This window comes from Macaca fascicularis, chromosome 15 (assembly GCF_037993035.2).
Source record: "Macaca fascicularis isolate 582-1 chromosome 15, T2T-MFA8v1.1".
In the NCBI taxonomy this organism is placed as follows: Eukaryota; Metazoa; Chordata; class Mammalia; order Primates; family Cercopithecidae; genus Macaca; species Macaca fascicularis.
Window position 1 is genome coordinate 113,015,441 of NC_088389.1, and position 15,017 is coordinate 113,030,457.

A 15,017-nucleotide genomic window follows, 5' to 3' on the forward strand; every position below is an offset into this window, starting at 1 on the left:
CTGGTGAGGAAGGTTCTGTAAACAGCTTCATATATTTAGGAAAAGAAGGTGTAGTTGAGATAAATGAGATATTTTATTGAGGCCAATGGGTAGAATTCTTAGCCTGGTACAAGCAAAGAACAATTTATTTGCAACTTCCCTTTTATGTATTTAATATAAATAGCATCTTTATCTGCAAATTCCAATAATTAGATTGGTTGGTAAAAACATTCTTCATAAAGCATTCATTTAAAGCACAAATGTTACGTTAGATTACTGTTTCTTTTTTTAAAAAAAAAAAAACATTGGGCCGGGCGCGGTGGCTCAAGCCTGTAATCCCAGCACTTTGGGAGGCCGAGACGGGCGGATCACGAGGTCAGGAGATCGAGACCATCCTGGCTAACACGGTGAAACCCCGTCTCTATTAAGAAATACAAAAAACTAGCCGGGCGAGGTGGCGGGCGCCTGTAGTCCCAGCTACTCGGGAGGCTGAGGCAGGAGAATGGCGTAAACCCGGGAGGCGGAGCTTGCAGTGAGCTGAGATCCGGCCACTGCACTCCAGCCTGGGTGACAGAGCGAGACTCCGTCTCAAAAAAAAACAAAAAAAAAAAAAACAACAACAAAAAAAAAAACATTGGAGTATCAGTTCTTGCCTTAGATGTCAATACAGTACCAGTCAGGACACTGAAAGGCAAAAAATAACATGCTTAATGGATTTAACTGAAGATATTTTAATGAAGACAGTATTTCAGAGGTATGGGCAGAATTAAAGTAATCAACAACAGATAGTGGAGCATCCTGAGACCAGCAACAGTGGAAAACTTTTACTACCTCTAGGCCTGAATGGGCAAATGGAAGAAAGGTTGCAGAATTAAAAATACATGACAATATCAAAGAAAGTGGCAAGGCAACAAAGAAGAATTAAAGTGTTCTGAGGTCCTAACATTGACTGGGAACTGGAAAAATTAATAATTTGTATTAAACTGCCAAAAATCAAAGGCATATGTTATAATCTCTAGGGAAACTGCTAAAAGTACATTGAAAGATTATATCATTAATTAGCTAATTGAAAGGGGAAAGGAATAATAAAAACACAGACTAATTCAGGAGAAGAGAAGCAATAAGATAATACTAGCTGGGACAAATAAAAAACAAATAATAAGATGATAGATATTAACCCCAAAACATCTTTAATTACATTAAATGTAATGAAAATATTTTTCAAACTGCATGAAAACCAATTAGCTTACCAAAATCATACCTTAAATATAATCACTCTATAATGGAAAATAAAAGAATGGAAGGACATATTGCATGCAAACAATAACTAAAAGAAAGTGTAGCTGCACAGATATAAGGTAGACTCTAAGAAGCATTATTACAGATAAGGAGAGACATTTAATGTAGATAAAAGTTTAATCCATCAGGAAGATAGAATTATAAACATATATGCACCTAATAACATGGTGTCAAAATATATAAAGCAAGAAATGACAGAACTAAAAAGATAAATCCACAGTTACAGGTAAAATCTTCAACAGACTTCTCTCACAAATGAATAAAAAAAGCAGATAAAAATTAGTAATGATACTGAAAATTTTAACAATTACCAATATTATTGGTTCTTCCCTCTAGATCATCAATATAAAAATGCTTTTTAGTATTTTGACCTAAATATCATAACTAAAATATAAATCTTGGGATGTTTTTATAAGAAATCCTTTTAGCATAACTTTTGGGGTTTTCCATTTAAATAAACCAGACCATTAAAATGCTTCATAGTGAAGTTTGCTTTGATATAACCTTTTAGATAACCTAAATTTTAAGAAACAGAAGTGAAAATTCTTGTCTCTAAAGGAGACAAGTATCATATTTCCACCACCATAAAAAGCAACAACAACAAAAACAGCTGGCCAGGCGCCGTGGCTCACGCCTGTAATCCCAGCACTTTGGGAAGTCAAGGCACGCAGATCATGAGGTCAGGAGTTCAAGACCAGCCTGACCAATATGGTGAAACCCCCTCTCTACTAAAAATACAAAAATTATCTTGGTGCGGTGGCACACACCTGTAGTCCCAGCTATTTGGGAGGCTGAGGCAGGAGAATCACTTGAACCTGGGAGGCAGAGGTTGCAGTGAGCCAAGATCATACTGCTGCATTCCAGCCTAGGTGACAGAGCAAGACTCCATCTCAAAAAAAAAAAAAAAACAACTGAAATTTCAGGTATTCTTGTCTCTATATACTATCACTATATTGTGTGGCACATAACTACTGATTATCTCAGTTATAATTTATATTTATCTGAGTTTTGGTGATACATATGGTAATTAACACTGTGAAAGTAATACCTTTAAATGGTTCTGGATTTGATTTTTTTTTGCTGTTGGACTGTTTTTGTTTTTATTATCATTTTATTTATTATTATTATTATTATTATTATTATACCTCCTACATAACAGATGAAGTGTCAGGAAAGCACAAATTTGGGCTTAATGACAGGAAATACATTCTTTATTAAGGAATATATTTAAAATTAGTGGCAATTAGAGTGAGTCGTATGTGTTGCAGATTCAACTCTGAAATGACTTCTGACCCTGGTTTTATGACATCCTAGCACATTTCCATTAGCTCAAGGAGTAAGACATATTTCAAAGATTCTCAAAGATAATTTATGTAAACTTATTTTAATTGAATAAATACCCTTCAGCATGTTTATGGTAGACAACATGAGGAAAGGCTTATGAATTTTAGAAACAACAACAGGGTTTAATAAAACAGTAAAATATACAGCATTACAAACTAAGGAAAAATAATGGACTTGTCCTCCTTTTCCTTCCAGAATGCTTCCTTTCATTTCTGAATATAGTATATAGAAATGCTTAATACACTATCTTTCAATATAATTAAGTCTGTATGGGGGCAAAGGAGGTTTGCATTCTGAACAACTCTATGATTGAGGGATATATTTACTTGATAATAAATCCAAGATTGTGATTCAAAGGAAATTAGAGATCTCAAAGTATGAAATATTCCTCTTATTAGAAGAAAAAGAGAATGTCACTTTACAAAATTATCAGTCATTTTGCAGAGAATAAGTTGGTCTCCATAATAAAAAACAAATTTATTATTTGGTTAACTAATTTTAAACCACAAGAATAAATTCTCTCATTCATGTGGCTGGAATTTATCCAGACACTTGATTGATTCTTTATTCAAATGTGTATGTATTTAAAGGTGTTCAAATATGCTTTTATGGTTTTTGAAAACTCAAATATCTATTATCCCTTAAATATTTCTGAGTAAAGAATACATTCTGTAGCTTTCATAATTAAACATCTACCCATATTTAACTGGCAGTTTACTTTGCTATCTGAGCTATATACTATTGAGCTTATGTATATACAAACTGTAGGGAAAAATAAATACCTATAATTAACAATTCCATTGATAGAATTAATGCCAATTTTCGAATACTCTGGTGAGTGAAATGTAATAAATCTTACTTTTTTTTATTTTTATGCAATTGTTTTCAAAAAGCCCATAATGCTAAAAGTTACAAAACAACAAAAGCAGCACTTTAAGGTTCTTAGAGATTAGCTAAGTTGGGGTGAGTAAACTTTTTCTGTAAAGGGCTTGATAGTAATTATATTTCACTTGGCAGGCCATATGGTTTCTGTTGCAGCTACTCAAGTCTGTCATTTTAGCCTGTGAGCATCCAAGAACAGTACATAAGTGAATGGACTGGGCTGTGTTTCAATAAAATTTTGAGGAAATAGGCAGTGGGTTGTTTTGGCCTATGTGTAATAGTTTGCCAACCCCTGAAAGTCAACAATACCTGGACAGTATTCATTGATTACTTATTACTGCATGCCATGCCCTGTGCTGGTCAGTGGAGGTAAAGAAATATATCAGAGTTGGTTCCTGCCCTCAAGGAGCTTTCAGATTATATGTAAATAAGTGTAATGTATTGTTTGAAGCAGCATGGCAGCTATACAGATCATGGAGTGGGAAGAAAATATGATTAATTAATGAACACAGAGAAAATTTCTTCAGGCACATAAGAGGAGGAATTGCACTTTGCGAAGGGGAAATCATGAGCAAGTTACAGATGCATGAAAGTTTGACAAGTTTGAAAACTGAATAATGACTTAGTATGGTTGGAGCATAGTATGAGTAGCCCATAATAAGAAACAAGGGTAGAAAGATTGGTCATCTGCAGGATCCTTGAGAAAGTCATGCTAAGGCACCCCCTCTGCCAAGTGACAGCCAGAGTGCTTTGTTAAGCAGATCCCTGATCCCGTGCCTCCTGACTGGGTGAGATCCCCCAAACAGAGTCACCAGACACCTTATACAGGAGCTTTCCTGCAAGCATCAGGTTGATATCCTTCTGGGAGGGAGCTCCCAGAGTAAGGAGCAGGCAGCCATCTTTGCTGTTCTGCAGCCTCCACTGGTGACACTTCTAGGGGCAGGAGGGACCCAGGTGACTAAGGTCTGGAGGGGACTTCCAGCAAACCACAGCAGCCCTAGGGAAGAGGGGCCTGTTAAAAGAAAAACAAACAAACAGAAAGCAACAACAGCAGCATTAACAAAAAAGTCCCCATAGAAACCCCATCCAAAGGTCAGCAGCCACAAAGATCAAAGCTAGATAAACTCAGGAAGATGAGAAAGAATCAACAAAATAATGCTGAAAAATAAAAAAGCCAGAGTGCCTCTTCTCCTCCAAATGATTGCAACACTTCTCCAGCAAGGGCACAGAACTGGACTGAAGCTGAGATGGATGAACTGACAGAGGTAGACCTCAGAAGATGGGTAATAAAAAATTCCAGTGAGCCAAAGGAGCATGTTCTAACCCAATGCAAAGAAGCTAAGAACAATGATAAGACATTACAGGAGCTATTAACCAGAATAGCCAGTTTAGAGAGGAACATAAATCAACTAAAGGAGTTGAAAAACACAACACGAGAACTTCACAATACAACCACAAGTATCAATAGCCAAATAGACCAAGTGGAGAAAAGAATTTCAGAGATTGAAGACTGTCCTGCTGAAATAAGACAGGCAGACAAGATTAGGGGAAAAAGGATGAAAAGGAGTGAACAAAACCTCTGAGAACTATAAGATTATGTAAAAAGACTGAACCTACAACTGATTGGGGTACCTGAAAGAGGAAAACCAAACCAAGTTGGCAAACACTTCAGGATATCATCCAGGAGTACTTTTCCAACCTAACAAGATGGACCAACATTCAAATTCAGGAAATTCAGAGAATCCTAGTAAGATATTCCATGAGAAGATCAACCCCAAGACACATAATCATCAGATCCTCCAAGGTTGAAATGACGGAAAAAATTATAAGGACAGCCAGAAAGAAAGGCCAGGTCATCTACAAAGGAAAGCCCATCAGAATAACAGCAGGCCTAACAGAATCTCATATCTGGCCAAACTAAGCTTCATAAATGAAGGAGAAATAAAATCTTTTTCAGACAAGCAAATACTGAGGGAACTCATCACTACCAGGCCTACCTTGCAAGAGCTCCTGAAGGAAGCACCAAATATGGAAAGGCAAAACCATTGCCAGGCACTACAAAAACACACTGAAGTACACAGACCAATGACACTATGAAGCAACAACATTAAGTCTGCAAAATAAACAGCTAGCATCATGATGACAGGATCAAATTCACACACAACAAATATTAACCTTAAATGTAAACGGGCTAAATGCCCCCATTAAAAGACACAGAATGGCAAGCTAGATTAATACAGCACATTGATGTGCTGAATTCAAGAGACCCATTTCATGTGCAAAGACACACATAGGCTCAAAATAAAGGGATGGAGGAAAATCTACCAAGCAAATATAAAGCAGAATAAGGCAGGGGTTGCAGTTCTAGTTTCTGACGAAACAGACATTAAAACAACAAAGATAAAAAAAAGACAAAGAAGAACATTACATAATGGCAAAGGGTTCAATTCAACAAGAAGAGCTGACTGTCCTAAATATATATGGACTCAATACAGGAGCACTTAGATTCATAAAACAAGTTCTTAGAGACCTACAAAGAGACTTAGTCTGCCACACAACAATAGTGGGAGACCCTAACACCTCACTGTCAATATTAGACAGATTATGGAGACAGAAAATTAACAAAGATATTTAGAACTTCAACTCAACTCTGTATCAAATGGACGTGATAGATATCTAGAGAACTCTCCACCCAAAAACAACAGAATATACATTCTTCTTGGTGCCACATGACACTCTAAAATTGATCACATGATTGGAAGTAAAACATTCCTCAGCAAATTCAAAATAACTGAAATCACGACAGTCTGTTGTACCACAGCCCAATCAAATTAGAACTCAAGACTAAGAAACTTACTCAAAACCCCACAACTACATGGAAATTGAACAACCTCCTTCTGAATTACTCCTGGGTAAATAATGAAATTAAGGCAGAAATGAAGATTAAAAAAAAAAAAAAAAAACAATGAGAGCAAAGAGACAATGTACCAAAATCTCTGAGATACAGCTAAAGCAGTGTTAAAAGTGAAATTTATAGCACTACATGCCCACACAATAAAGTTAGAAAGATCTCAAGTCAGCATCCTAACATCACAACTGAAAGAACTAGAGAACCATGAGCAAACAAACCCCAAAGCTAGCAGAAGACAGGAAATAATCAAGATGAGAGCAGAACTGAAGGATATAGAGACACAAAAAACTCTTTAAAGTATCAACAAATCCAGGAGCTGATTTTTTGAAAAAAATGTATAAAAGAGATAGACAACTAGCTAGATTAATAAAGAAAAAAAGAGAGAAGAATCAAAGACACAATCAGAAATGATAAAGATATCACTACTGACCCTACAGAAACACAAACAACTATCAGAGAATACTATAAACACCTCTATGCAAATAAACTAGAAAACCTAGACGAAATGAATAAATTCTTGGACATATACACTCTCCCAAGACTGAACCAGGAAGAAGTTGAATTGGTCATTATTGAATAGACTAATAAAGAGCTCTGAAATTGAGGCAGTAATAGCCTACCAACCAAAAAACGCCCAGGATCAGGTAGATTTGCAGCTGAATTTTACCAGAGGTACAAAGTGGAGCTGGTACCATTTCTTCTGAAACTATTACAAAAAATTGAAAAGGAGGCACTCCTCTTTAACTCATTTTGTGAAGCCAGCATCACCCTGATACCAAAACCTGGCAGAGATACAACAAAAAAACAAAACTTCAGGCCAGTATTCCTGATGAACATTGATACAAAAGTTCTCAATAAAATAACTGGCAAACTGAATCCAGCAGCACATCAAAAAGGTTAGCCATCACAATCAAGTTGGCTTCCTCCTTGGGATGAAAGGCCTGGTTCAGGGGGCGGAGCAAGATGGCCGAATAGGAACAGCTCCAGTCTCCAACTCCCAGCGCCAGCGACACAGAAGACCGGTGATTTCTGCATTTTCAACTGAGGTACTGGGTTCATCTCACTGGGGAGTGCCGGACGATCTGTGCTGGTCAGCTGCTGCAGCCCGACCAGCGAGAGCTGAAGCAGGGCGAGGCATCGCCTCACCTGGGAAGCGCAAGGGGAAAGGGAATCCCTTTTCCTAGCCAGGGGAACTGAGACACACAACACCTGGAAAATCGGGTAACTCCCACCCCAATACTGCGCTTTAAGGAAACGGGCACACCAGGAGATTATATCCCACACCTGGCCGGGAGGGTCCCACGCCCACGGAGCCTCCCTCATTGCTAGCACAGCAGTCTGTGATCTACCGGCAAGGCAACAGCGAGGCTGGGGGAGGGGCGCCCGCCATTGCTGAGGCTTAAGTAGGTAAACAAAGCGGCTGGGAAGCTCGAACTGGGTGGAGCTCACAGCAGCTCAAGGAAACCTGCCTGTCTCTGTAGACTCCACCTCTGGGGACAGGGCACAGCTAAACAACAACAACAACAACAAAAAAAAAGCAGCAGAAACCTCTACAGATGCAAACGACTCTGTCTGACAGCTTTGAAGAGAGCAGTGGATCTCCCAACACGGAGGTTGAGATCTGAGAAGGGACAGACTCCCTGCTCAAGTGGGTCCCTGACCCCTGAGTAGCCTAACTGGGAGACATCCCCCACTAGGGGCAGTCTGACACCCCACACCTCACAGGGTGGAGTACACCCCTGAGAGGAAGCTTCCAAAGCAAGAATCAGACAGGTACACTCGCTGTTCAGAAATACTCTATCTTCTGCAGCCTCTGCTGCTGATACCCAGGCAAACAGGGTCTGGAGTGGACCTCAAGCAATCTCCAACAGACCTACAGCTGAGGGTCCTGACTGTTAGAAGGAAAACTATCAAACAGGAAGGACACCTACACCAAAACCCCATCAGTACATCACCATCATCAAAGACCAGAGGCAGATAAAACCAAAAGATGGGGAAAAAGCAGGGCAGAAAAGCTGGAAATTCAAAAAATAAGAGCGCATCTCCCCCGGCAAAGGAGCGCAGCTCATCGCCAGCAACGGATCAAAACTGGACGGAGAATGACTTTGATGAGATGAGAGAAGAAGGCTTCAGTCCATCAAACTTCTCAGAGCTAAAGGAGGAATTACGTACCCAGCGCAAAGAAACTAAAAATCTTGAAAAAAAAGTGGAAGAATTGATGGCTAGAGTAATTAATGCAGAGAAGGTCCTAAACGAAATGAAAGAGATGAAAACCATGACATGAGAAATACGTGACAAATGCACAAGCTTCAGTAACCGACTCGATCAACTGGAAGAAAGAGTATCAGCGATTGAGGATCAAATGAATGAAATGAAGCGAGAAGAGAAACCAAAAGAAAAAAGAAGAAAAAGAAATGAACAAAGCCTGCAAGAAGTATGGGATTATGTAAAAAGACCAAATCTACGTCTGATTGGGGTGCCTGAAAGTGAGGGGGAAAATGGAACCAAGTTGGAAAACACTCTTCAGGATATCATCCAGGAGAACTTCCCCAACCTAGTAGGGCAGGCCAACATTCAAATCCAGGAAATACAGAGAATGCCACAAAGATACTCCTCGAGAAGAGCAACCCCAAGACACATAATTGCCAGATTCACCAAAGTTGAAATGAAGGAAAAAATCTTAAGGGCAGCCAGAGAGAAAGGTTGGGTTACCCACAAAGGGAAGCCCATCAGACTAACAGGAGATCTCTCAGCAGAAACTCTCTAAGCCAGAAGAGAGTGGGGGCCAATAGTCAACATTCTTAAAGAAAAGAATTTTAAACCCAGAATTTCATATCCAGCCAAACTAAGTTTCATAAGTGAAGGAGAAATAAAATCCTTTACAGATAAGCAAATGCTTAGAGATTTTGTCACCACTAGGCCTGCCTTACAAGAGACCCTGAAAGAAGCACTAAACATGGAAAGGAACAACCGCTACCAGCCATTGCAAAAACATGCCAAAATGTAAAGACCATCGAGGCTAGGAAGAAACTGCATCAACTAACGAGCAAAATAACCAGTTAATATCATAATGGCAGGATCAAGTTCACACATAACAATATTAACCTTAAATGTAAATGGACTAAATGCTCCAATTAAAAGACACAGACTGGCAAACTGGATAAAGAGTCAAGACCCATCAGTCTGCTGTATTCAGGAGACCCATCTCACATGCAGAGACATACATAGGCTCAAAATAAAGGGATGGAGGAAGATTTACCAAGCAAATGGAGAACAAAAAAAAGCAGGGGTTGCAATACTAGTCTCTGATAAAACAGACTTTAAACCATCAAAGATCAAAAGAGACAAAGAAGACCATTACACAATGGTAAAGGGATCAATTCAACAGGAAGAGCTAACTATCCTAAATATATATGCACCCAATACAGGAGCACCCAGATTCATAAAGCAAGTCCTTAGAGACTTACAAAGAGACTTAGACTCCCATACAATAATAATGGGAGACTTCAACACTCCACTGTCAACATTAGACAGATCAACGAGACAGAAAGTTAACAAGGATATCCAGGAATTGAACTCATCTCTGCAGCAAGCAGACCTAATAGACATCTATAGAACTCTCCACCCCAAATCAACAGAATATACATTCTTCTCAGCACCACATCGTACTTACTCCAAAATCGACCACGTAATTGGAAGTAAAGCACTCCTCAGCAAATGTACAAGAACAGAAATTATAACAAACTGTCTCTCAGACCACAGTGCAATCAAACTAGAACTCAGGACTAAGAAACTCAATCAAAACCGCTCAACTACATGGAAACTGAACAACCTGCTCCTGAATGACTACTGGGTACATAACGAAATGAAGGCAGAAATAAAGATGTTCTTTGAAACCAATGAGAACAAAGATACATCATACCAGAATCTCTGGGACACATTTAAAGCAGTGTGTAGAGGGAAATTTATAGCACTAAATGCCCACAAGAGAAAGCAGGAAAGATCTAAAATTGACACTCTAACATCGCAATTAAAAGAACTAGAGAAGCAAGAGCAAACACATTCGAAAGCTAGCAGAAGGCAAGAAATAACTAAGATCAGAGCAGAACTGAAGGAGATAGAGACACAAAAAACCCTCCAAAAAATCAATGAATCCAGGAGTTGGTTTTTTGAAAAGATCAACAAAATTGACAGACCACTAGCAAGACTAATAAAGAAGAAAAGAGAGAAGAATCAAATCGACGCAATTAAAAATGATAAAGGGGATATCACCACCGACCCCACAGAAATACAAACTACCATCAGAGAATACTATAAACACCTCTACGCAAATAAACTGGAAAATCTAGAAGAAATGGATAATTTCCTGGACACTTACACTCTTCCAAGACTAAACCAGGAAGAAGTTGAATCCCTGAATACACCAATAGCAGGCTCTGAAATTGAGGCAATAATTAATAGCCTACCAACCAAAAAAAGTCCAGGACCAGATGGATTCACAGCTGAATTCTACCAGAGGTACAAGGAGGAGTTGGTACCATTCTTTCTGAAACTATTCCAATCAATAGAAAAAGAGACAATCCTCCCTAACTCATTTTATGAGGCCAACATCATCCTGATACCAAAGCCTGGCAGAGACACAACAAAAAAAGAGAATTTTAGACCAATATCCCTGATGAACATCGATGCAAAAATCCTCAATAAAATACTGGCAAACCGGATTCAGCAACACATCAAAAAGCTTATCCACCATGATCAAGTGGGCTTCATCCCTGGGATGCAAGGCTGGTTCAACATTCGCAAATCAATAAACATAATCGCGCATATAAACAGAACCAAAGACAAGAACCACATGATTATCTCAATAGATGCAGAAAAGGCTTTTGACAAAATTCAACAGCCCTTCATGCTAAAAACGCTCAATAAATTCGGTATTGATGGAATGTACCTCAAAATAATAAGAGCTATTTATGACAAACCCACAGCCAATATCATACTGAATGGGCAAAAACTGGAAAAATTCCCTTTGAAAACTGGCACAAGACAGGGATGCCATCTCTCACCACTCCTATTCAACATAGTGTTGGAAGTTCTGGCTAGGGCAATTAGGCAAGAGAAAGAAATCAAGGGTATTCAGTTAAGAAAAGAAGAAGTCAAATTGTCCCTCTTTGCAGATGACATGATTGTATATTTAGAAAACCCCATTGTCTCAGCCCAAAATCTCCTTAAGCTGATAAGCAACTTCAGGAAAGTCTCAGGATACAAAATTAATGTGCAAAAATCACAAGCATTCTTATACACCAGTAACAGACAAACACAGAGCCAAATCAGGAATGAACTTCCATTCACAATTGCTTCAAAGAGAATCAAATACCTAGGAATCCAACTTACAAGGGATGTAAAGGACCTCTTCAAGGAGAACTACAAACCACTGCTCAGTGAAATAAAAGAGGATGCAAACAAATGGAAGAACATACCATGCTCATGGATAGGAAGAATCAATATCGTGAAAATGGCCATACTGCCCAAGGTAATTTATAGATTCAATGCCATCCCCATCAAGCTACCAATGAGTTTCTTCACAGAATTGGAAAAAACTGCTTTAAAATTCATATGGAACCAAAAAAGAGCCCGCATCTCCAAGACAATCCTAAGTCAAAAGAACAAAGCTGGAGGCATCACGCTACCTGACTTCAAACTATACTACAAGGCTACAGTAACCAAAACAGCATGGTACTGGTACCAAAACAGAGATATAGACCAATGGAACAGAACAGAGTCCTCAGAAATAATACCACACATCTACAGCCATCTGATCTTTGACAAACCTGAGAGAAACAAGAAATGGGGAAAGGATTCCCTATTTAATAAATGGTGCTGGGAAAATTGGCTAGCCATAAGTAGAAAGCTGAAACTGGATCCTTTCCTTACTCCTTATACGAAAATTAATTCAAGATGGATTAGAGACTTAAATATTAGACCTAATACCATAAAAATCCTAGAGGAAAACCTAGGTAGTACCATTCAGGACATAGGCATGGGCAAAGACTTCATGTCTAAAACACCAAAAGCAACGGCAGCAAAAGCCAAAATTGACAAATGGGATCTCATTAAACTAAAGAGCTTCTGCACAGTAAAAGAAACTACCATCAGAGTGAACAGGCAACCTACAGAATGGGAGAAAATTTTTGCAATCTACTCATCTGACAAAGGGCTAATATCCAGAACCTACAAAGAACTCAAACAAATTTACAAGAAAAAAACAAACAACCCCATCAAAAAGTGGGCAAAGGATATGAACAGACATTTCTCAAAAGAAGACATTCATACAGCCAACAGACACATGAAAAAATGCTCATCATCACTGGCCATCAGAGAAATGCAAATCAAAACCACAATGAGATACCATCTCACACCAGTTAGAATGGCGATCATTAAAAAGTCAGGAAACAACAGGTGCTGGAGAGGATGTGGAGAAGTAGGAACACTTTTACACTGTTGGTGGGATTGTAAACTAGTTCAACCATTATGGAAAACAGTATGGCGATTCCTCAAGGATCTAGAACTAGATGTACCATATGACCCAGCCATCCCATTACTGGGTATATACCCAAAGGATTATAAATTATGCTGCTATAAAGACACATGCACACGTATGTTTATTGCAGCACTATTCACAATAGCAAAGACTTGGAACCAACCCAAATGTCCATCAGTGACAGACTGGATTAAGAAAATGTGGCACATATACACCGTGGAATACTATGCAGCCATAAAAAAGGATGAGTTTGTGTCCTTTGTAGGGACATGGATGCAGCTGGAAACCATCATTCTTAGCAAACTATCACAAGAACAGAAAACCAAACACCGCATGTTCTCACTCATAGGTGGGAACTGAACAATGAGATCACTTGGACTCAGGAAGGGGAACATCACACACCGGGGCCTATCATGGGGAGGGGGGAGGGTGGAGGGATTGCATTAGGAGTTATACCTGATGTAAATGACGAGTTGATGGGTGCTGACGAGTTGATGGGTGCAGCACACCAACATGGCACAAGTATACATATGTAACAAACCTGCACGTTATGCACATGTACCCTAGAACTTAAAGTATAATAATAAAAAAAAAAAAAAAGAAAGGCCTGGTTCAACATATGCAAATCAATAAATGTAATTTATCACATAAACAGAACTACAGACAAAATGATTATCTCAATAAATGCAGGAAAGGTGATAAAATTTAATATCCCTTCATGTTAAAAACTCTTAATAAACTAGGTATTTATGGAACATACCTCAAAATAATAAGAGCCACTTATGACAAACCCATTGCCAGTATCATACTGATACAACAAAAGCTGGAAGCATTCCCCTTGAAAACCAGCAGAAAACAAGATTGCCCTCTCTCACCATTTCCATTTAACGTAATATTGGAGTTCTGGCCAGGGAAATCAAGCAAGAGATAGAAATAAAGGTATTCAAATAGGAAGAGAGGAACTCAAGCTGTCTTACTTTGCATATGACATGATCCTGTAGAAAGGCCCATCTTAAGTCTTATGTTCTTAAGCTGATAAGCAACTTCAGCAATGTCTCAGGAATCAAAAGCAATGTGCATAAATCACAAGCATTTCTACACACCAACAGTAGACAAGCAGAGGGCCAAACCACGAATGAACTCTCATTCACAATTGCTACAAAGAGAATAAAATTCCTAGGAATACAGCCTACAAGGGAAGTGAAGGACCTCTTCAAGAAGAACTACAAACCACTGCTCAAGAAAATCAGAGAGGATGTAAACAGATGGAAAAACATTCTTTATGGATAGGAAGAATCAAAATGGCCAGACTGCCCAAAGTAATTTGTAGATTCAATGCTATTCCCATTAAACTACCATTGACATGCTTCACAGAATTAGAAAAAAACTATGTTAAAATTCATATGGAACCAAAAAAGAGCCCTTATAACCAAGACAATCCTAAGCAAAAAGAACAAAGTTGGAGGCATCATGCTACCTGACTTCAAACTATACTACAAGGATACAGTAACCAAAATAGCATGGTACTGGTACAAAAACAGACGCATAGATGAATGGAACAGAATAGAGAACCTCAGAAATAAGACCACACATCTGCAACCATCTGATCTTCAACAAACCTGACAACAACAAGCAATGGGGAAAGGATTCCCTATTTAATAAATAGTGCTGTGGGAACTGGCTAGCCATATGCAGATAATTGAAACTAGAACCCTTCCTTATGCCTTATACAAAAATTAATTTAACATGGATTAAAGACTTAAATGTAAAACCCAAAACTATAAAAATCTTAGAAGGAAATCTAGGCAGTACCATTCAGGACATAGGCACGGGCAAACATTTCATGACAAAAACATCAAAAGCAATTGCAACAAAAGCAACAAAAGCAAAAGTTGACAAATGGGATCTAATTAAAGAGCTTCTGCACAGCAAAAGAAACTATCATGAGAGTGTGAAGAGACAACCTACAAAATGGGAGATAATCTTTGCAATCTATGTGATCTGAACAATGAGAACATATGGACACAGGGAGAAAACACACACTGGGGCCTTTCAGCAAGGTTT